This window comes from Gracilinanus agilis, chromosome 2 (genome assembly GCF_016433145.1).
Source record: "Gracilinanus agilis isolate LMUSP501 chromosome 2, AgileGrace, whole genome shotgun sequence".
Taxonomy (NCBI): Eukaryota; Metazoa; Chordata; class Mammalia; order Didelphimorphia; family Didelphidae; genus Gracilinanus; species Gracilinanus agilis.
The window spans coordinates 217176348-217198304 of NC_058131.1; the positions used below are offsets into that span (position 1 = coordinate 217176348).

The 21957-nt window shown below is 37.5% G+C and overlaps 1 pseudogene; it reads left to right on the forward strand.

Annotated features, from left to right (window-relative positions):
* Positions 1-790: 790 nt before the first annotated feature.
* Positions 791-15494, forward strand: LOC123233489 (annotated as a pseudogene).
* The last annotated feature ends 6463 nt before the right edge of the window (positions 15495-21957 follow it).

Sequence of the window (21957 nt, forward strand, 5' to 3'; positions counted from 1 at the left end):
TTGTAGTAGTAGTAGTAGTAGTAGTAGTAGTAGTAGTAGTAGTAGTAGTAGTAGTAGTAGTAGTAGTAGTAGTAGTAGTAGTAGTAGTAATATCTCCTTGGACTCAGGTATCCCGACGTGTAAAATGAAGGAGTTGGACCATAGGGAATCTATAGATCTTTCTAGCTTTAGCAGTCTATAATTCTGTGAAATGTTAGCTATTGTGTTTAATCTTATTGGAAATACTAGCCCCAGTGCCAATCTTTAGTAGTGTGATATGACAGCCCTGATGAAAGGCAATTCAATTTTAGGTTAAATTAAATGAGAAAGTATCTTGGACAGAGAGGTACTAGTTCCCAGTAATTCCACTTCTAAAGTGTTGAGTTCAGTTCCAGGTACCATATTTTAAGAAGAATATGGATCATTTGGTGAATGTCCTAGTTAAGGTGGCCAGGATAGTGAAGGGCTTCAAGTTTTTGCCTTATGAAGACAGATACAAGGAACTAAGGAGATTTAGCCTAGAAAAAGAAGACAACTGTTTTTGAGTGTGACAGTGGTTAGATAAAGACAAGTCTCTACTCCCTAATGTTAAATGCAGCAAGCATTCATTTTGAAAAGGAATGGTATTTTCCATGAGGTGAAGCTGATTGATTGTAGCCAGGTTAAGACTTCATATTCCTGTGAGACTCTCATGCCAGAAGCATGGGAAATGTCATAATGGAGCTATAGAGAGGGAAGCAGTAGAAGCTGAGCAATGTGAAGGAGATTGGGGGTGAGGGAATGGCAAGGGAATACATGATGGATAGATGTGATGGCAGGCTGCCAGCCAGCCAAGCTTGATGGAGAAACTGAGCCAGCATTTGTGAAAACTGCCAAGATCTTCCAATGTAGAGGCTACATGAGAGATAAAGCTGACAGAATAATAAGCAAATACTACCTGTGGGTATATAGTGGCTAAAAAAGAGTAAATAGAGGAGATACACAATCAGCTGGATCATAACTGTGTATCTATTTTGAGGTAGACAACCCAGCTATGTGCAAGAGTGCCCCAGGCTGTAGATTATTTGCTTTGTTGTCCCCAATTCAAAAAAAGAAGCCTGAAGGTTTTCTAGACTGTTACAAAGATAAAGGGAATCATAGGATACTCTTTTGAGGAATGGATGTAAGAATGCTTCTTTTGTTTTGCATTCACATTTCTGCTCCAAATAAACAGGTTTTTATTTATTGTTTTTTTTTTCTGATCCTGTGTAATTGTTTGCTTGGTTTTCTCTTTTAATGTGGCAATAAGTGAATATTTAGACCTGAGTTAATTTCTTATTAACAAATTCTTACTTATTGATTAGAAGTGAGAACAATGAGCTAAGATAAGTGATTTATCAAAGTATTCTCCTACCAATATGAATCCAAGTCCTTTTAGAATTAGTACTATGAAGAGAGAAGAGGGTATATGTATATTAGGCCAAAGGAGGAAAAGACTTATTTTGCTTGGTCTGAGAGTCACAGGGAGTGACAGGTACATGGATCATGGGCAGATTTTGTCTCCCCTAAAATTGGCATGTTGTCCCTTATTCTAAAGTAAAATTTAGTGCTTAATTATAAAAATTGTTCCATTAAGTTTGAGTTTAATTTGATGAATTGTAGCTTATTTTTTTAAATCCTCACCTTCTGTCTTGGAACCAATACTTTGTATTGGTTCCAAGGCAGAAGAGTGGCAAGAGCAAGGCAATGGGGGTTAAGTGACTTGCCCAGGGTCACACAGCTAGGAAGTGTCTAAGGCCAGATTTGACCCCAGGACCTCCAATTTCTGGGCCTGAATCTCAATACACTGAGCCACCTAGCTGCCCCCAATTGTAGCTTTTATGACTGTATATTCAATAAATGTTTGGCTTTGAAAAAATTAAATAAATCCAGTGATATGTATCTATTGTCAGCTATTACTTGGCTGATTATTGTCCTTTGTACTCAAAGAGAACCAAAATGATATCAGGGTCAATGTACTATGAAGAATGAATCAAACTTTCTTTCTCTATCAATCAGCAATTTTTAAGTTAATCAATCAAAAATTTAAGTACCCCCTACTTAACACTAAGTAAGAGTGTTGCGAGTCACTTACTAAAGTGGGTGACAACTCCAGAAGCCACAGCCCTGCTCCTGGGCAGTGCTAGGCAAATTGAAAGACTACGATTGGTTCCCATAAAGTGGGGAAGGGATAGGAAGTGACATGGAAAAAGGACTATAAAAAGTCCTGAACAATCTGTATAAGGGATCTTTGGCTTCACTTTGAGCTGGGACTTTGGCTCTTGGATTGCTTCTTGGAGAACTGCTCCAGGATCTTCTCCTTTGGACTTCAGTGTTGGAGGACTTCGCCTTGGGTGGGTGAGTAATTGGCCTTCCTTTCCTAGCTTCTGGAGAGATTGGTTCCAGAGAGGCCTTCCTTTCCTGGAGGAGACTGTATTGGTAGAACCCTTACTGAGGACACCACCGGACTTCTGGCTGAGAATTACCAGAAAATCCACAAGGGATGTGGTGAAGCCCTGCTGGGGCTGAGCCCCACACTGGAGCAGCACTTAGAGTGACAGGCTAGATATTTCTCTACCCTTTTCTTACATTTTGCCACTTTCACTCTTTCCACCTTTTTGTAAATAAAGCTACTAAAGGTCATTTTGTCTTTAGTTATAATATCTTTAAATTGGGTGACCACAATATTACTATAGAATTCTCATATTAGTATAAAAGTCTAAATTTTAAATTCTTACAGTTCAATGTATCCAATTATGATTGATTAGAGCAATACTATCTCAGAAAGCTCTACCAGAGGTTGGGCACAAATATCCTATATAAATATTTGGGGTGGAGATGTCTAAATTTGTGTATCTCATATTTCTTTTGAGCAACTGCAATTCTGCTTTGCTCATACAGTACAGTGCCTTCTTTGATGAGGGCACACCTTGTATGATGCTCTAGTGCTAGTATCTCCCATGTCTCATAATCAATATTAAACTTCTTCAGAGAGACATTGAAAAAATTATTGTGTTGCTTATTCTGTCCTCTGTGTGAGCTCTCACCTTGTGTGAGTTCTCCATTAAATAGTCTTTTGGGTAAATGGACATGGCAATCAAACAATGTGGCCAGTTCATCAGAATTGCACTCTCCCAAGAAGAGTCTGAAAGCTTAGCAATTCAGCTCAAGAAAGGACTTCAGTATCTGGTACCTTATCTTGCTAGGTGATCTTCAGAATCTTTCTAAAACAAAAAATAAAAGCCATTTTCATGGCACGGCAGTGGCATGTTCAGGTTTCCCAGCCATACAACAATAAAGTCAGCACAATGGAACTGTAGACACTCAGTTTGATAGGCAGCCCAATACCTGTTTTCTTCTACCACACTTTCCTTTAGTGCCTCCTAAACATTGAGCGAGCTTTAGCAATGCATCCATCAACCTTATCATCTCTGTGGATATCCCTGGCAAGTATACTGCCAAGGTAAGCAAATTTATTTACAGCATTCAAAAATTTTCCATTTGCTCTAACTAATGGACACACAAATGGGTGGTATGTTTCTGGCTACTGGAGAACCTCTGTTTTCTTCCTTTTAATTGTCAGACAAAAATTAGCATAAGGAGAAGAGATGTAATCTATGATCTGTTGCTTATCAGAGTAAGAGGCTGTGTTGAGTGCACAATCATGTGTAAACAGAAAGTTCTTTATTAGATGTCCCTCCACTTTATTTTTTTACACCACACTTATTTATTTGTTACATTAAAGTTCCCTGATACTTCCCTCTCTTTTTCCCCTCCCCATACTAGAGAAGGCATTGTTTTGCCAAATATATAAATATCTATATGTATATGTATATGCATTGTATGAAGTCACAGAGATGGGTGATGGTTGCCAAATTCATAGAATAAATAGCTAGTTTTCCAGTTTGGTTAGACCATAGGGTGAGAAAAATGTGGTCTAGTCCAAGGAGTTTAGAAAGGCAAACAAATTGCAGCCATACCATTATTATAGAAAGCTTTCAATTTCAGGCTTAGAAGTCTGAATTTTATCCTAAAGGCAAAATAGATCCACTCAAGATTTCAGGGAGGTAGCTAAGTGGCACAGTGGATAGAATATTAGACCTGGAGTCAGAAAGACTCATCTTCCTGAACTTAAATCTGGCCTCAGATACTTCTTAGCTGTATGACCCTGGGAAGTCACAACCCAATTTGCCTCAGTGGCAAACTACTCCAGTATCTTTGCAAGAAAACCTCAAATGGTGTCACAAAGAGGTAGACGTAACTTAAAGACAACTGAACTGGACTGAACCACATTTTTGAGCAGAAAAGTAGTAAGGTTATACCTGTGCCTCAGGAAGATGATTTTTTTTAGTTATATGAAGGAATGATAGATTGGAGAAGGGAGAGACATGAGCCAAATAGGCCAGTTTGGATGCTAGTGTCTTATTTTAGGTAATAAGTGATAAATGCCTGCACAATGAGCTTAGCCATGCAAGGGGAGAGGTATACTTGTTGTGACTCATTGTTTGATTGAATTCAAGGTGGGAGAAAGAATAAAGAATGACTCTGAAGTTAAAAACCAACGGAACTGGGAGGTGGTAGTAACCTTAACAAAAATAGAAAAGCCTAGAGAAGAGACAAGTGTAGAGAAGTTAATGAGTTCCATTTTAGACATAATGAGTTTGTGATGTCTACATGATATGTGAGCAGAGGTATCCAACAAGTAGCTGATAGTATGGGACTGGAGCTCAGGAAATATATACAGGATATATATATATATATATATATATATATATATATATATATATATATATATATATATATAAAGATTTAGGCTCATTTCTTAGAGATAACTAGTCCTTTGGGAAAAGATGAGATCACCAAAAAAAGGAGGAAAGAAGACCCAAGTAGAGTCCTAGGGGACATTCATTTTAAGATGATACAGATATGCCTTTCTTGATTTCCTCCAATTAGTGCCTTCCTCCTTATTGTCAAATCATACTTGCAAAGTGTTTAGTAGAATAGGAAAAGAATGAGATTAGAGCAGTGATTCAAAAACTAAATGGGGAGAGAATATCCAAAAGAATATACTCTGGGTTATAGATCTTTCCAGCTGTGAAATTCTGTGGTTATAAATATGTTGTTCATTTGTTTCAGTTGTGTTCAACTTTTCATGACTGTATTTGAAGATTTCTTGGCAAAGATCCTGGAGTTGTTTGTCATTTCCTTCTCCAGCTCATTTGAGAGATGAGGAAACTGATGTAAAAAAAATATATTTAAGGGACTTGTCCAGGGTCACATAACTAATATGTGTCTGATTTAAACTCAGGAAGATAAGTCTTCCTGACTTCAAGTCTGGCACTCTCTGCATGATAGCATCTAGCTGCTCTAGTTCTAAATAAAAGATCTAGAAGCTAATAAAAATGTATTTCAAAGGGGGCAGCTAGGAGGTTCAATGGAATGAGATTCAGGCCTAGAAACAGGAGGTCCTGAGTTCAAATCTGACCTCAGATACTTCCTAGCCCCCATTGACTAGCCCTTATCACTCTTCTGCCTTGAAACCAATACGGATTATTCATTCTAAGATGGGAGGTAAGGAATTTTTTTTTAATTCACTTCATCTTCAAAGAAAAGTCAGAGAGAATGAGTAAGAGCACAAAGTTCAAAAAGAGATGTAACATGGTGCCTCATCTTTCCCTTTAATTTGATAATTAGTGTTATCTAGGTCCTTAAAACTTCATAACACAATAGAATATCATATGATTTACCTGCCAATAGTTCTAGGCTCAACTGACCATTCTATTGTTAACTTCCCTGAAGTCTTCTTTCCAAAAGCCAGTTAAGCCTACACAAGGATCTTGACATCTGATATAGTAATGGTTATGTAAGAAATTAAATTTAAGGTTTGATTAAATATGAGAATATTGTAGTCACCAATTTAAAATATTATAACTCAAGTCAAAATGACTTTTAGAAGCTTTTATTTACAAAGAGGTGGAGAGTGAAAGTAAGAGAAATGTAAGAAGAGGGTAGAGAAAATGTCTAGCCTATCACACTAAATGTTGCTGCAATATCTGGTTCAGCCCCAGCAGGGCTTGGTAACCCTCAGCCAGAGGACTCGGTAGTGTCTTATGCAGGGGTTCCACCAATGTAACCTCCTCTAGAAAAGGAAGACCAGCTACTCACTTATCCAAGACGAAGTCCAAAGGAGAAGATCCGGGAGCAGTCCTCCAAGAAATAGTCTAAGAGCCAAAGTCAAAGTCCAAACTGAAAGTCAAGTCCAAAGCCACCTCCAAATGCCAAGTCACCAGGAGAAGCTCCTTGGACAGGAAGTTCAGGACTTTTTATAGTCCTTTTTCCATGTCACTTTCTGTCCCTTCCTCCACTTTATGGAAACCAATTGCAGTCTTTCAGTTTGCATAGCACTGCCCAGGTGTGGTCAGTGGCCTCTAGAGTTGTCACCCTCTTTAGTAAGTGACTAGTGAACTCTCTCACTTAGTTTTAAGTAGGGGCATTTAAGTTTTTGGTTGATTAACTTAAAAATTGCTGATTGATAGACAAAGAAAGTTTGATTCACTCTTTACAATCCCCCCTGTGATTCTTTGGGAGGCTAGTCTCCCCAATGAATCATTTAACATAACCAGCTTATACCTCTAAAGAACTTCTAGCTAAAGGTACATACAATATTACACTTTATAGGAGGAAACTATAATAGTTAGAGATAAGAGGGAGATAGAAGAAAGAGAGCAAAACCAATGTTTGCTACGGGCATTGACAAAAAGCCAATTGGGGGCAGTCCCCTTTGGCATAAGAGTTTACATTCAGAATAAATGTGTTCAACCCCCTTCAGTTCAATCAATTACAAACCAAAGTTCATTCTGGATCTTCTGATATAGTGGAAGTTTCTTTATGGCACTTTCTTTGAACAGTTAATTTTCTTGAATCAAGGAGTTAGTGAGCTTCTTTTCCTGAAATTTTTCTTAAAAAATTTTTAAATCTTGGATTTTATGAAAATTATACCGTTATTTTTCCTATTTGTTTCCATCTCATGGGAGTCTGATGACCACTAAATTTTAGTATGATACTGGATTAAGGCCATTCTGTAGTGTGATAGCCATCTGCCAAAGTTCTGTTTGCAGGAAATAAGCAAAGGTAGTCAGAGTGATACACAGATTCCCCCACAGCCCTTTACACTGGGAAATTCAAGGAAGTCTATTAATGGATAACATAAGGTGGCAGCTTTAGTACACCATTTTTACAGTTTATTTGTTACATATTGTTTATTTAGACTTGAAGACTTTTGTCTCTTATAGCAAAGACAGCCTTTTTTATTGTATGTTTTTCCAGGTTACATACAGAAATGATTTTTAATATTTGTTTTCTGACATTTGGGATCCAAATTCTCTCCGTCCCTCCCTCTTGACTCTCTCTCCATCAGGTAGCAAGTAATATAAGTTACATATTTGCTATCATGCAATTCGTTTTTCCATTTTGAATGACAGCCACTTAGAAAAGGCAGCCTTCTTTAGGCTTGAAAATAGTAGAAGGTTCAACTGGTCTGCCTTTAAAATTAGGAAATTTGGGGACAATTGGGTTGCTCAGTGGACTAAGAGTCAGACTCAGAGATGAGAAGTCTTGGGTTCCAATCTGACCTTAGACACTTCCTAGCTGTGTGACCCTGGGCAAGTCACTTAACCCCTGTTGCCTAGCCCTTACCACTCTTCTGCCTTGGAACCAATACACAGTAATGATCCCAAGACAGAAAGTAAGAGTTAAAAAAATAAAATTAGGAACCTTATTCCAAAAGCAGCAGAAAACTCACTAGAATAGTTGGCAGTCATGGAATGCTTTACATACATTTTCTTCTTTGAGCCTCATTTTTAATGTCCCCATTTTATAGGTAAATAAAAGGTTTGGAATGTTAAGTAATCAGTCGCATGGTCAGAAATTACTAGAGGAAGAATTTAAACTCGGGTTTTCCTTTCTCTAAACACAATACCCCCCAATAAATAAATAAAAATAAACACAATACCAGATTGCTGTGATAGACTGAATCAGGCCCCCTATTTTCTATTCCTGATTCTATCACCAACTTACTTTGTTATTTTGAACAAGTCACTTCATTTGCCCCAGGCCAGACATATATTTTGTACATCACTGTAACCAGCCAGTCTATCTTCCTTCTCTTTCCTTGCCTTATAACTTCTTAGTTCCAATCTAATGGGGAGACAGGGAAGGAAGGACTAAATAGGAGAGAAGAAGGATCATGAAATAACCAATGTCTTTTCTCTGCAGACCTTTTCTAAATCTATCTCCCTTCGATTTCTGTTTCACAAACAGAAAATTGTTGCATAGAGACAATAGAAACTGTTGCATAAGTACTAGAGTCAGAGGACCTGGGTTCAAATCTTGGCTCTACTACTTGTTAGATATGACTTGGGGCAAGTTGTTTAACTTCTATGCATCATTCTTCATTCATGGAAAAGCCTCAAATTGCTACTGTAGCTTAGAGATATTCTATGAGTTATTCACTCTAAACTATAGCTTATGAGCCCCCACCAACATTTTTTGCTAGACACCATAAGGGCAAAAGTAGTTCAAAGCAAAGACATAAAATTGCTTAGTAAGAAAAATAGCAATAGGCCAGTTTCTTCACTTACTACAATACTCCCACCTACCTCTCACCAAATCTAGTGTACTCCCCACAAATACACATATCATCAATAGAAAAAATAAATTCACATACAAATCATACATAAAAAGTAACATAGGGAATATTTGGTCAAGCCACATGTATAAAGAAACATACATACTAGGGCTACTTGAGACTAGGACACACGGGAAAGAATGGCTCATTCTGATGTTAAAGGGGACCCCAATGTCTTCTGGTGATGACATTATGCTGTTGTGTCTACATAATGATGGCATTATACTGTTGTCTCTACATAAATAATTGCATCTGTTAGTTCTTCCTATCTTTTCCTCCAAAGGCCAACATTTTTTGGAGCACATAATAGTCAACCATCTACCTAGAGTCAGGAAGCTGTATTTGAATTCATTTCATTCTCCTTACAGGGTCAATATCTGTATTGATACCAGTTCTGTATTTGAGTTAAGGTCAGAAAGTCCCCTTTAGCTTCCATAAGCTCCTGACTGCCAGACTGCATTCTCTCTCAAACATTTTAGGAGCAATCTTCCAGCAAACTAAAAAGGATTGTTTGGGTCTAAAGCACTATAGTTTTCCTCTCCACTTCCCCACCTTCTCCAAATCCTTTGGGTCTTGCAATGCAAATAAATATGAGCTAGCATGAAAGCTAAGCTGAGAGGGCAAAATTACTATCTTCTTCCTGGCCCACATTCTTGCCTTTATTATTTATCTGTGTCCAGCAACAAGCCTCCCAGGCTTTGAGACACAATACAAATCAGACCCTCATTTCTTCACATATAAAATGTTGTAGGGAAAGTGTTCTATAAATCCTTAAGCTCTAAAGAAATCTGGCTTGTTATTTTTATAATAGAGTTTTAAGCATTCTGACTTCCTCCAGCTGATAGGAAGTTGTACTAGCTAGGATGGTTAAGATTCTTAAATAGCAAGATTCCTCCTCAAAGCCTGCGGCATTCCCCCAACACTGTGCACACTAGTTCTCAGGTCTCTATGCATGAATCTGAGCCCAACAATTCTGGTCCCAGGTTTTCCAAGACCTTTGAATCCAGAAGCCCTAGAGGGAGCCAGGTGGAGAAATGATCTCGGAACAGAATGAAGAGGCCCTTCCAGATCAGACAGTTTTCAAGAATGTTCAAACAGAACAGAATGAAGTCTGTAGAGACTCATTTATGAAGACTATATAACCAGGCACTAACTTCTTTATGGAACAATCGGAGGACCCGGCTGAGCTTCCTTCAAGAAGACCAGGGTAGGGATTTCCATTTCAGATGGATTTGGACAAGATAGTTTCCAAAACTGAGAGTCAACGAAGAGGAACTGAGAGTCATGTTTCTCTCTTAGAAGACCCTCATAGAAGAATTTTTATAAGATGATAGTTTTCATGATACATTTTTTAACTTAAAAAAAATTAAACATCCTGGTGTTTTTAGGAAACCTGATTCCAAGAGTTTTTTCAGATTAAACTTTACTATCCTTTGATTAAAATTCATTCTAACAAAGAGAAAGGGTGACATTCTCCTTTTTCCCATTATTATTTCTAAGTTTATATCTAAACCCTGGAAAGTACCTCTAAAATTGAACTGACTTTCTTCCATTATCAAACAGGGTTCATGCAACAAGATTCTTAAACACCTATTGTACATGGAGTAGTAGGTCCTCCAGGGGGAAATATAAAATTTAAATATGAGTTGGTTTCTGCCCTTATAAAGCCTACAGTGTAGCAGAGAGATAATATACAAATATACATAGTCATTACATAGGTAAAAAGCAGCAGGACCATGAAACAAAGGTGCCCCCTTCCACTAAGGGAACATACTTCTGATCTTATTCAGTGAGGTAACACTGTGGATATAGTACTGGATCTGAAGATGAGGAAGATCTGAGTTCAAAAACAACCTCAGACATTTATTAGTTGTGTTACCTGGGCAAATCACTTACCTTCCATCTACCTAAGTTTCCTCAATGGTAAAATGGGGATAGTAATAGCACCTACTTCTTAAGGTTGTTGTGAGGACAAAATTATTTAATATTTTAAAATCGCTTGGTACAGTGTCTGGCACAGAGTAGGTTCTATATAAATGTTTATTTCAGTCCTTCATTATGACCTGAATCAATCCTAGAGAAAACCTTATCTCTAAAGTGAGGTGATCTGATGTTTTCTGTACTCTCTGTCTCATCACACCTCCACCCTATAAGACAAAGGAAGCATTAGTAATGTTTAAAAAGCATCGATAAAACATTTTTTTAAATAAAGAAAAAAGTAGTTGTAGTAGGATTTGGTAACTGACTTTTACCACAGACAATAGTCATAATGATGTATCAAAAATACCTTCAGCTCTGGATAATAGAGCTTAGTCTCCATGAGGTGTGCCAATTGGGTCATCCTACCTGTCGGACTACTCCTCAGTCTCCTTTGCTGGCTCATTGTGCTGCTCTTCTATGTTAATTCTCCAATGCTAACTTCATCAGTTCCCATGGTCTGAACTATGGGAATGGTTCCCAGATCTCTATATCCAGTCCTACTCTCATCTTTGAGTTTTAATTCTCTCCTTAAAGCCTACCTATTAGACATTTCAAACAAGATGGAGACATCTCAAACGCAACCTATCCAAAATCTAATTCATCATCTTTTCTCCCAAGCCCTCTTTTCTTCCAAATTCCCTTATTTGTGTAAAGAAGTAATCCTTCCAGTCTTCCAGGTTCATAACTTCAGCATTAGCCTTGACTCCAAACTCTTCCTCACTCCATATATCTAATCAATCACCAAATCTTTCCATTTTTACTTTCAAAACATCTCCTGCATCCAAGTCCTCTCCTTTCACACAGCTATCATTTTTAATCAGGCCTTCATCACCTATCACCCAGATTATTTCAAAGGCCTCCTAAGCCTCCCTTATTCTTCAGGTTTTACGCCATTCCAGTCCATCCTCCATGATGCAGTGAATATAACTTTCCTTAAGCACAGATCATAGATTCCCCTACTCAGTCAACTCCAGGGGCTTCTAAATGACTCTAGGATCAAATATAAATTCCTCTGTTTAGCGTTTAAAGTACTGTTTAACCTGACACCAACCTATCTTTCTAGCCACATTGGATAGCTCCACTGAACTATGAAATCCTATTCCTCACACCCAACACTTACTTCATCTCCCATCACCCTGCCTTTCGATTTCCCTCCTTACATCTTTCTCATAGAATCCCTCTCATCCTTTAAGTACAAGCCAACTACCATCTGCATGAAACCTTTTCAGACTCGCCCAACTTCTAGTGCCCTCTTCTCAACCAGCTTGTATTTAATCATTATGTATATATTTGTAATTATTCACTTTATGTTTGTGCTATTTATTTATATTTCGATAAATATACAAGTTGTTGTTCAGTCATATCCTATTCTTCATGACTCCATTTGAGGTTTTCTTGGCAAAGATATTAGAGTAGCTTTCCACTTCTTTCTCTAGTTCATTTTATAGATGAGGAAAATGAGGCAAACAGGGTTAAGTGACTTGACTAGGGTCATACAGCTAGTAAGTATTGAAGGTTGAATTCGATCTCAGGTCTTCCTGACTCCAGGCCCAACACTCTATCCATTGTGGTGCCCTATAAATGTGGTGCCCTTTAAATAAACAATATGCACCACTTATTAGAGTATAGGATCTTTGTTAGTAGGAATTATTTCATTATTCAGAATACTTGCATCCTCAGCAGCCAGCCTGTCCTTGCCATTAAATACATGCTTGTTGGTGGGTTGATTGATTGATACATGGCCAATTAACATTCTCACCGTTGTCAGGAGTGATGCTCAGTGTCCTAGCTGGTTGGATTGTGAGGGTGCTCACATTGATAGTCACAATAGCTGAAAGGCATGGCCATTCTCCTATTTCTGATGTGCAGATACACAGAACTCAGGCTGAACTGAGCAAGAAAAGGGTAAGGCTGGCTCCTAGAAATCCCTTTTCTTTCACTGAGGTTAGGAGAGATATCTAGCTGTCTTACCCAGCAGTCTTGGATGGATATAGTACAGCTTTGCTCAGAGGCACTGAGCAGGACTAGCTGAGCTCTTGTGGGTTTTGTAAGATCCAGCTTTGTTTACTTTTATTGAAAACCATTGTGTAAAACACTCTTGACTGTTTAATGCACTGTCTGACTGCTGTCCTGAGTGAGGTCAGATTCTCGTAGTGCATTAGGGTCCCACCTCTACTGTGGGTACAATAGAACCAAAGAGAACAGTTGAGATTAATGTGGGATCTCAGCGGGAGAAGGGATTTGTTTCTTTCTGAGCTGCATTCAGGGCTCAATCCTCCAACTACTCTGTGGCTTCCAGACAGAGAAAAGGCCAGTGTCAAAACTGGCTTTTCTGTAGCAACAAAGTTTTCCACATGCTTATCTCTGAGATAATTTTGTAACTGTCTTGGGGAAAGGGATTTTCAGAATTGGCTGTTGGAGTTTTTCTTGAAGACAAATAAAGATGAAGGGGCTGCTTTTCAACTTGATAAAGAAGATCTTTGTCAGCTACCTGAAGCAGCTGTCAAAGCTGAGGGACACTTTTCTGCTCGTCTACTGAGAAACCAGAAGATATCGCAGACTGCATCTCCTTACAGAGAAGGAGATGGCCACCCTCTGAAAGCAAATTATAAACCCACTGGAAGTTGATTTTCTTTCTTCATCTGTTTTTTTATATCAATGAATACTCACCTCCTTCATCTGTCATATATTTTCATTTGTATTATATTTAAATATGTCTATGATCTCCCTCCTAGACTAGAAACTCCACAAAGCAGAGACTATGTCTTAATCGTATTTCTTTCTTCCAGTGTGCTACAGCCCACTTAATAGAATAAACACTTAATAAAAGTATGTAGGTGCTAGGGGGGTCCCCTGGAATTCTGGGTGAGGCTTGAGAAATTCCACCCTGCCATTTTCCATGTTGCAGTAGGACACTTAATAAATTTTTTTTATTTTAAACACTGAGGCTTAAGTGATTCCCACCTTTGTGTCTTCACTAAGTTTTCTTTTTTCCAGGGTAAAGACACACATCCTTCAACTGACCTTCATATGATATAATTCGAAGACCATTTACCATCGTGTTTGCCTTACCTAAGACAAACTTCGGTTTATCAGTGTCCTTCATAATATGTAGTGCTCAGAATATAACATGGTATTCCAGAGATGGCTCAAAAAAGATAATCACAGGATTATCCCCTCCTTCATTCTGGACCCTATGACTCCTTTAATAAGACTCAGTCCACCTCGTTTTTTGGAACCACATCACATTGTTGTGTTGACTGTTGATTTATGTTGAGCTTCCATTTCAAGAACTCTGAATTTTTCTTTCTAATCATAATCTTCTCTCATTCCATCTCTACTTGTGCCTTTCTCAACTAAACATATTCTTTATCCTCACTGTGACCTCCAAACCTTCCACCCTTCAATTCCTTCCCAAGTCATCACCCTTGCTCAGACTATCCTTTCCTCTCTCCCCACCTTTGACTCAGTAAATCAGTCTAACTCTACAATATCTTCCATTCTTGAATCGTTTGATCTCTTTTCCTATTGCCATTTTTTCTTTGCCAAAGATGGGAAATTGGATAAGTGATTTCATGATAAACCAAATTGGACTTTTTGTCCTGGAAGGAACACGAGATTGGGAGTCAAAAATTTGGGGTTCAAATTCTGGCTCTGGTAATTATTGTGTTTGTTTCTGACATTTGCCATGCATATTTGGAAAAGGAAGGAGTCAAAATGCCTTCTGGGTAAATGATTTCCTAGGGAAAGCTCCTTGACTTTGAAGCAAACCACATGAACATGAATGTAGGTCATTTAAGTATCATCTTTCCTAACACTTAGATTTATAGATAACATACTCAGGCTTCCTTCCGCTTACACAATTTGCAATGTTTACTCCTATGTTCTGTTAAGAAATAAAGAGAGGTGAGAAGGAGATCTTGCTCCAGAAATGATTTCTGAGTTTTCATAAGTTCTATGTATCTTTGGAAATTTTAATATATTTATGGTGGTAGAAAAAAACCTCTTTGGATGAAAGGCTCTTAGTTTAGTGTCTTAGTAAAGGGCAAGGTTTTATACATATTTGTGTGTATGTATGTGTATGTGGCAATATCTATTTACATAAATATTTGGCAATATCTACTTACATAAATATATTTAATTACTTACTGATTTTCCAGTTTAGTCAGATGTAGGCAGTAGATGGAGTAAAGAGAATTATGGCTCTAGAGATAAAGGATTTTCTCTCTGATCTCTACTACCTGTATGTCCTTGGGCAAGTTGCTTAATCTCTTCAGCCCTTGATTTGTTCATCTTTAAAAAGTAAAATACAGAGGAGTGAAATGGATTCAATTGAAGATGATTGCATGACTACGAAAAGAAATCAACAACTCTGATGTCTGTATATTACTAGGCACAGAAGAACAACATCCTGGTGTGAAGCCCAGCTCTGATAGTTAGCTCTCTTGGTGATATGATATTCTTCTACTCATATAAGAACCCAGGGCTGGTGCTGGACATTGTGAAGGACTTAGGACTCATCAATGCTTAGACAATCTTCATCAAGCAAAAAGGCATGATCATTCTTGGAGGAGGCCTGGTGAAACACCATATTGCCAATGCCAACCTCATGATGAATGGAGCCAATTATGCAGTGTATATCAATACAGCCCAGGAATTTGATGGCTCAGATTTTAGTGCAAGGCCAGATGAAGCTGTGTCCTGGGGCAAAATCAGAATGGATACAAGGCCAGTCAAGATCTATGTTGGTGCTTCTGTCTTCCCTCTGCTTGTGGCAGATATTTTTGCCCAGAAAATTGGGGCCTTCACTCCTGAGAAAAACAATGACTGAACAGCTGGTTCCAATAGGGATCTGGAATCTGGGGGTCCTGACCCCTTAATCCTCCTATTTATTGTCTCTAAATTACTTCTCAGGCATCCCCAATATTCATGGTGCCCTGGACAAGATAATCAAATAACCAAGCCTGGGATAAAGGTCTCTTTATGTAGCAGTTAATGATACAAATCCCTACGGCCAATAAAATTCACGCTTCTCCCGTGCCCCCAAATTTTTTTATATCTCCATGGCAACAAAGAGTCCCCCCCCCCCCCATTACCAGGTTTTATTAAAGGGTAAAGTAAAAGGTAAAATAGAAAGCTTCTGAAGTCCAATGAATTCCAATTCTAGATTTCATTAAATGACCAGTTCTTATGTCAAATCACAAAATTGACAGAGTACCCAGTTCAATCAGTGTTGCCAATTTGATGGGTATCAACTACATAATTATTCAAAAGAACTTAGATTGTTCATAGATTAACAGAGTTGGAAGGTTTTCTTGAAGGCATCTCATTCAATCCACTCAGAGTTAGGAATTCCTTCTACAATAGTACTAAGAAGAATGGATGCATTCTGAATTGAAAGGATCCCATATAATTGCTACTAAGATCTAATCACAGTTTCTCAGTGAATAGATAAGTCCTCTAGCAAGTGTATCAGAGAGGAACACTAAATCAACTACTTTATGGGCTGAACCCTAGGCCAGCCTGTGAAGAAGACAAAGTTTGCCTTCAGTATTTACCTCAATACTGGAGATCTCACATCCCAAAGGTAATATCTCTCCTCATATAATTTGAACAGAGCCTTCTGTTGGACACAAATAAAGCCATCTATAGCTTTATTCAGAAGCTATATTTCATGATGGATGGTTTCAATCATATACCATCTTGTTCTTGGTTAGCCACCATGACTAGTACTGGTACCATTTTCATTGCAGGCCCCCAGTAAACAAATAAATTCATGAAATAATAGAAAGAAGAAGCTGAAAGTAGCCATGCATCTCCTTCACATCTATCAGTTTCACCTGGGACTCTTGAATATCAATTCACCAAAATTCATTGACCTGCAAGCTTTCGAAGGGCCCTGTTTTGTGGGTATTTTATTTTATTTTATTTTATTTGCTTAACTAGTTCTGAATGCAAACTTTGCAAAATCTAATTCTTTCTCCTTTGATCCAGCCGTCATAGTACTGGATTTGTGCAAAAAGGTCAAAGACAGAAAGAAAAGATCTCATTTACAATAAAGTATTCATAACAGGTCTCTGTGCTGGCCAAAAAAAAAAAAACTGGGAACAAAATGGGTGCCCATTGATTAAGCAATGACTGAATAAATTGTAGAATACCAATGTTCTTAAACATTCAAATGGATGTGTGATCATAATGTGCTTTCTTTTAAAAACTATTTGTTTTAATTAGTCAACAAGAATTTATTAAACATCAAAAATGTGACAGGCATTGTGCTAAGCCTTAGGGATAGAAAGAAGAGGAAGGGAAAAAATAATCTTTGATTTCAAGAACTTCACAGTCTATTGACTCATATTGATATAATATGAAAAAATTGATATAAACAAGATATGTAAAGCATAAATTAGAAATAATAAATAGAGAGAAATTACTAGCATCAAGAGAAATAGAGAAAAGCATCTTGTAGAAGGTGGGATTTTGTTGAAAAGTGAAGGAAGTCAGGGAAGTAAGGGTAGCTATGAGTTAAGGAAGAGGAGGGAAAGCATTTCATTCCTGGGAGACAGCCAGCATAAATGTCCAGAGTCAGGAGAGTATCTTGTGCAAGGAACAGAACAAGGAAGCCAGTGTCACTGAGTACATCTAGTACACTGAATTACTGATTACTGAAAACCTTACTCTTATCAGATTTGGAGTAAGGTATAGTAAGACTAGACAAGTAGAATAGGGCCAAGTGTTGAAGTTATGAAATAAGACTAGACAAGTAGAATAGGGCCAAGTTATGAAGTTATGAAGAACTTTAAAAGCCAAACAGAAGATTTTATATTTAAATCACTGGAATTAATTGAATAGGAGGGTGGTATAATCAAACTTGCACTTTAGAAAAATTAATTTGATTGCTGAGTAGAGAATAGATTGGATTAGGGGGAGATTTAAGATAGAGAAATTTACCAAGAGTTTATTAAAGTAATCCAAGTGCAGACTTCCAGTACCAAGATAGCAGAGTGAAATAGCAACTACCCTAATCCCTCCCAAATTCCTATCCAAAGAACTTTAAACCAAAGTCTTCTACCAAATTTTGGATCATTGAAGCAGTTTTCCACACTGGAATATCTTGGAGCATTGGCAGGAGAAAAACTTTCCCAGTGGACTGGGAAGGGAGCTAAATCTAAGTAAGTAGCTTGAGCAAGGACAGGCTGACCAACAGTGAGGCCATGCCCCTAGAGCAGGCCACCAGGAAGACTACATCCCCTGGGGCAGATTAGCAGTGACTTCATTTCTGGAGCTGGCCATCCCTGGGACTGGGCAGCAGCAAATCCCCACTTCTGAGGCCAGCCAGCAATGACTGTTGGGACTGGCCAACAACAAGATTATGTCCCTAGGGCCAGCCATCAGCAAGGTTCCAACTCAGGAGCTAATCAGTGCTGAGGTTCTGCTCCCAATACTGGCCAGCAGTGAGGTCTCTCACCAGTTCTAGGCAGCTGTGAGGTCTTCCACCATTACAAGCTAGGAGTGAGAGACTCCCTATAAGTGTAAGCAAGCAGCTAGGCACCAAGGCTCTATAAAACCAGCAGCAAAGCCTCAAGCCTCAGCACAAGAAGCTTGGAATAGCATCATTTCCAATCCACAAGCAGAGCTCAACTTTATCACATGGTAAAAAATTATAAAATAAGCTAAAAAAAGAACAAAAACAAACAAAAAGAATTCAACATTAGATATTGTTATGGGGATAATTTGAGGAAAGGTGTGTGGGATAAGGGAATTTGAAAGGAGGTTGTCAGAGACTTGCTAAGTGGGTAATCTAGGTTACAGGTAGGCTGGGATTAAGGAAATTCAGGATATAATAGGGCTGAAGTCAGGAGTATAACTCAGAAGGGAAACAGAGATCTTCAGGGAGAGGAGAAATTAAACTAAACAGACAAACAGCAGGCTTTACAGACTGGGACTTAGACTCAAACACAGGCTGAGGGAAATAGACTAAACTGAAATTAACAAACAGGGTTTAGTTAATTTCACAGGAAGGGTCTTGTTTTGAAGTTACATCTTCCTTCAAGATGGATACCCCGGCTTCCCTTCAAGCCCAGAGTATGTTGGTTCTTTCCCTCTTCTTCCCTCTCTTAATAACTAACAGACAAATTATACTAATAGGTCTGTTGAAACACAAAAGGGTTTATTATCTTTAAAGGATCATTTGTCAGGAAAGTGGATCAAAGGAAAGCCCTAGCAGTTGTCTCAGGAACCTCAGGTGGGGGAAGGAAGACAAAGATGAAGTCTAAGGACCAGCCTTTAACTCAGCTTACAAATGCTATTGCTATCTAAAGGGAATAAATGATGATTGACTAGTTTCTCTACATCTAATATTGTCAAATAACAATTTACCCTTCACAGATTTTGAACTCCTCTCTAATTACTCTCCTTATTAACTCCACAGACATATAAGGTAAGGGAGGGAAGGTAGGAAATAATATTAGGGAAGGAAGATATAAAGGGTTTATCCAAAATAATAATTTCTTAAGTAAATATATCAAAGCTAGGCTAAATTTCAATACTACAGCTAGCTAAGGAGGCAGCTCGGCTGATCAGACAACCTCCCTGCACGGGAGACCCTAATCAACTGACTTTTCCTCAAGATTCCAAACTCCTAACAGCTTTTTGGAACTCAGCCAAAGCTTGCAAAAACTATTTGACCCCTCTCTATACTACAATATTCATGGTGATAGAGAGGATTGAGATACAAACTTAGAAGAGGATAAAATTGTCAAAACGGCTACATATAAAGCTTCAAAGAAAAATGTGAATTGGTCAGAGACCCCAAAAGATCTCATGGAAGAACTCAAAAAGGACTTCAAAAATCAAATAAGAGAGTTAAAGGAAAATTGGATGAAAATGAGAGTAATGCAAGAACACCATGAAAAAAGAATCAACAACTTGGTAAAGGAAGCACAAAAAATAGGAAAAGATATTTTAAAACTTGCCAAAGAAAACAATCCCTAAAACATAGAACTGACCAAATGGAAGAGGAGGTATAAAAATTCCCTGAAGAAAACAAGTTTTTAAAAATTAGAATTAACCAAATGAAAAAGGTGATATATAAGTTCAATGAAGAAAATAATTTATTAATGATTCTATAAGGCTTTAAGAAATAATCAAACAAAATAGAAAGAATTAAAAAATAGAAGAAAAATGTGAAATTTCTTATTGGAGGAACAACTAACCTGGAAAATAGGTCACAAAGAGGTCATTTAAGAATTACTGAACTGACTGAAAGCCATGATAAAAAAAGAAATCTGAATATCATACTTCAAGAAATCATCAAGGAAAATATAGAAATTGAAAGAATGTACCTATCACTTCCTGAAAAAGATCCCCAAATCAAAACTCCTAGTAATATTAAAGTCAAATTCCAGAGCTTACAGGTCAAAGAAAAAGTACTTCAAACAGCCAGAAAGAAACAATTCAAATATCATGGAGCCACAATCATGATTACAGAGGATTTAGAAGCTTCTACTTAAAAGGGCTGGAGGATTTGGAATATGTTTTTTTGGAAGGCAAACAAGCTGGTATTACAACAATTAATCACCTATCCAGCAATACTCAGTTTAATCCTTTAAGGGAAAAATGGATATTTAATGAAATTGAAAATTTTCATGCATTACTAACGAAAAGACCAAACTGCATGGAAAAATCTGACATTCAAATAGAATACTCAAGAAAAGCATAAATAAACAGGAAAAAGAAAACAAATGATTTAACAAGTAAACTATTTAAATTGTGTATGTTCTTACATGAGAAGATAATAGTTATAACTCATAAACTTTATCAATATAAGGGCAATTGAAAAGAATATACATAGAGAATGTGAGTGTAAATGGTGTATAACAGGTTGATATAAAAAGTTAAGGGATGAGAGAGGACTGCAATAGGAGAAGAAGGAAAGGAGAGATAGAATGAGGTGAATTATTTCACATAAAAGGGCTATTACAATGGAAGAGAAAATGGGAGTGCAACACTTGAATCTTACTCTTATCAGATTTGGCTCAAGAAAAAATAATACTTATTCAGTTAAATATAGATGTTTATATTATCCTTTAGACCAGTAAAAAGATGGAAATAAGGGAAGGGGTAGGGGAACTGATAGAAGGGAAGACAGATTGGAGGAGCTGGTGGTCAGAAGTAAAACATTTGTGAGGAGAAACAGGGTGAAAGGGAAGAAAAACAAGAAGAAACAGAAGGAAAATAGGAAGGAGGGAAATATACAATTATAACTGTAAATGTGAATGGGATACACTCACTAAGAAAATAGAAAAGGATAATGGAATGGATTAAAAAACACAATACTACAATATGCTATTTATAAGAAACACATTTGATACTCAGAGACCTACATAGAACAAAGTAAAGGGCTGGAGTAGAATCTATTTTGCTTCAGCTAAAGAAAAAAAGTAGGGGTAGCAATTCACAACTTTGTTTTATGAAGCCCTCATGTATCCCTGAATCACCCTAGATAGGATTAGTAAATTTGTCCTAGACTAAAAAATAAACCTTGAAGTACCCAATCATCTCAGCCTAAATAGGAGTAGTTTATGTAATCTAATATTAAGTATCCTTTTTTGTCTTAGAAGTTTCTCCCACTGTATTCAGACCTCTCCCAGGAAGTTCAACCTCTCCTCTTTCCCTTGTCTCCATGTAAGTTAATCAGTTGTTCTTTTTTCCTTTAGTCTCCAAAGTGTATGTAAGACCCCAAGTTCTTCAGTTTGTTGGAAATTCCCATGGTGGAAATTCCCACTTGTCCTGCATTTTCCTGGAGATGTCGTTCTCAGAATCTCAAAGCTTAGCTTACTACGGTATTGTGTTGTGTGTGCACGTGACTCTGTGAGGTGGCCAAAAGTACTATTTCTCCCTTTTCCTGATTAAAGACTTGTTCTTTTTTACTACTTTAGTACTGCATTTTTCAGGGTTAGTTGACACAATCCTGATCTCAGACCAAGCTTAAGTAAAAATAGTGGCATGAAATCCAAATGATTAAAAAGTTAAATAACTTACAATAGGAAATAGACAGTAAAACTATGTTAGTGGGAGACCTCAATTTTCCCTTCTCAGAACTAAATAAATCTAATAAAAAATAAACAAGAAAGAAGTTAAGGAGGTGGAGAGAAATGGAGAAAAGAATATACCTTTTCGTCATCAAAGTATGGCACCTACACAAAAATTTACCATGTTTTAGGGCATAAAAACCTTATAACTAAATACAGAATGACAGAAATATTAAATGCATTCTCTTCTGGTGATAATACAAT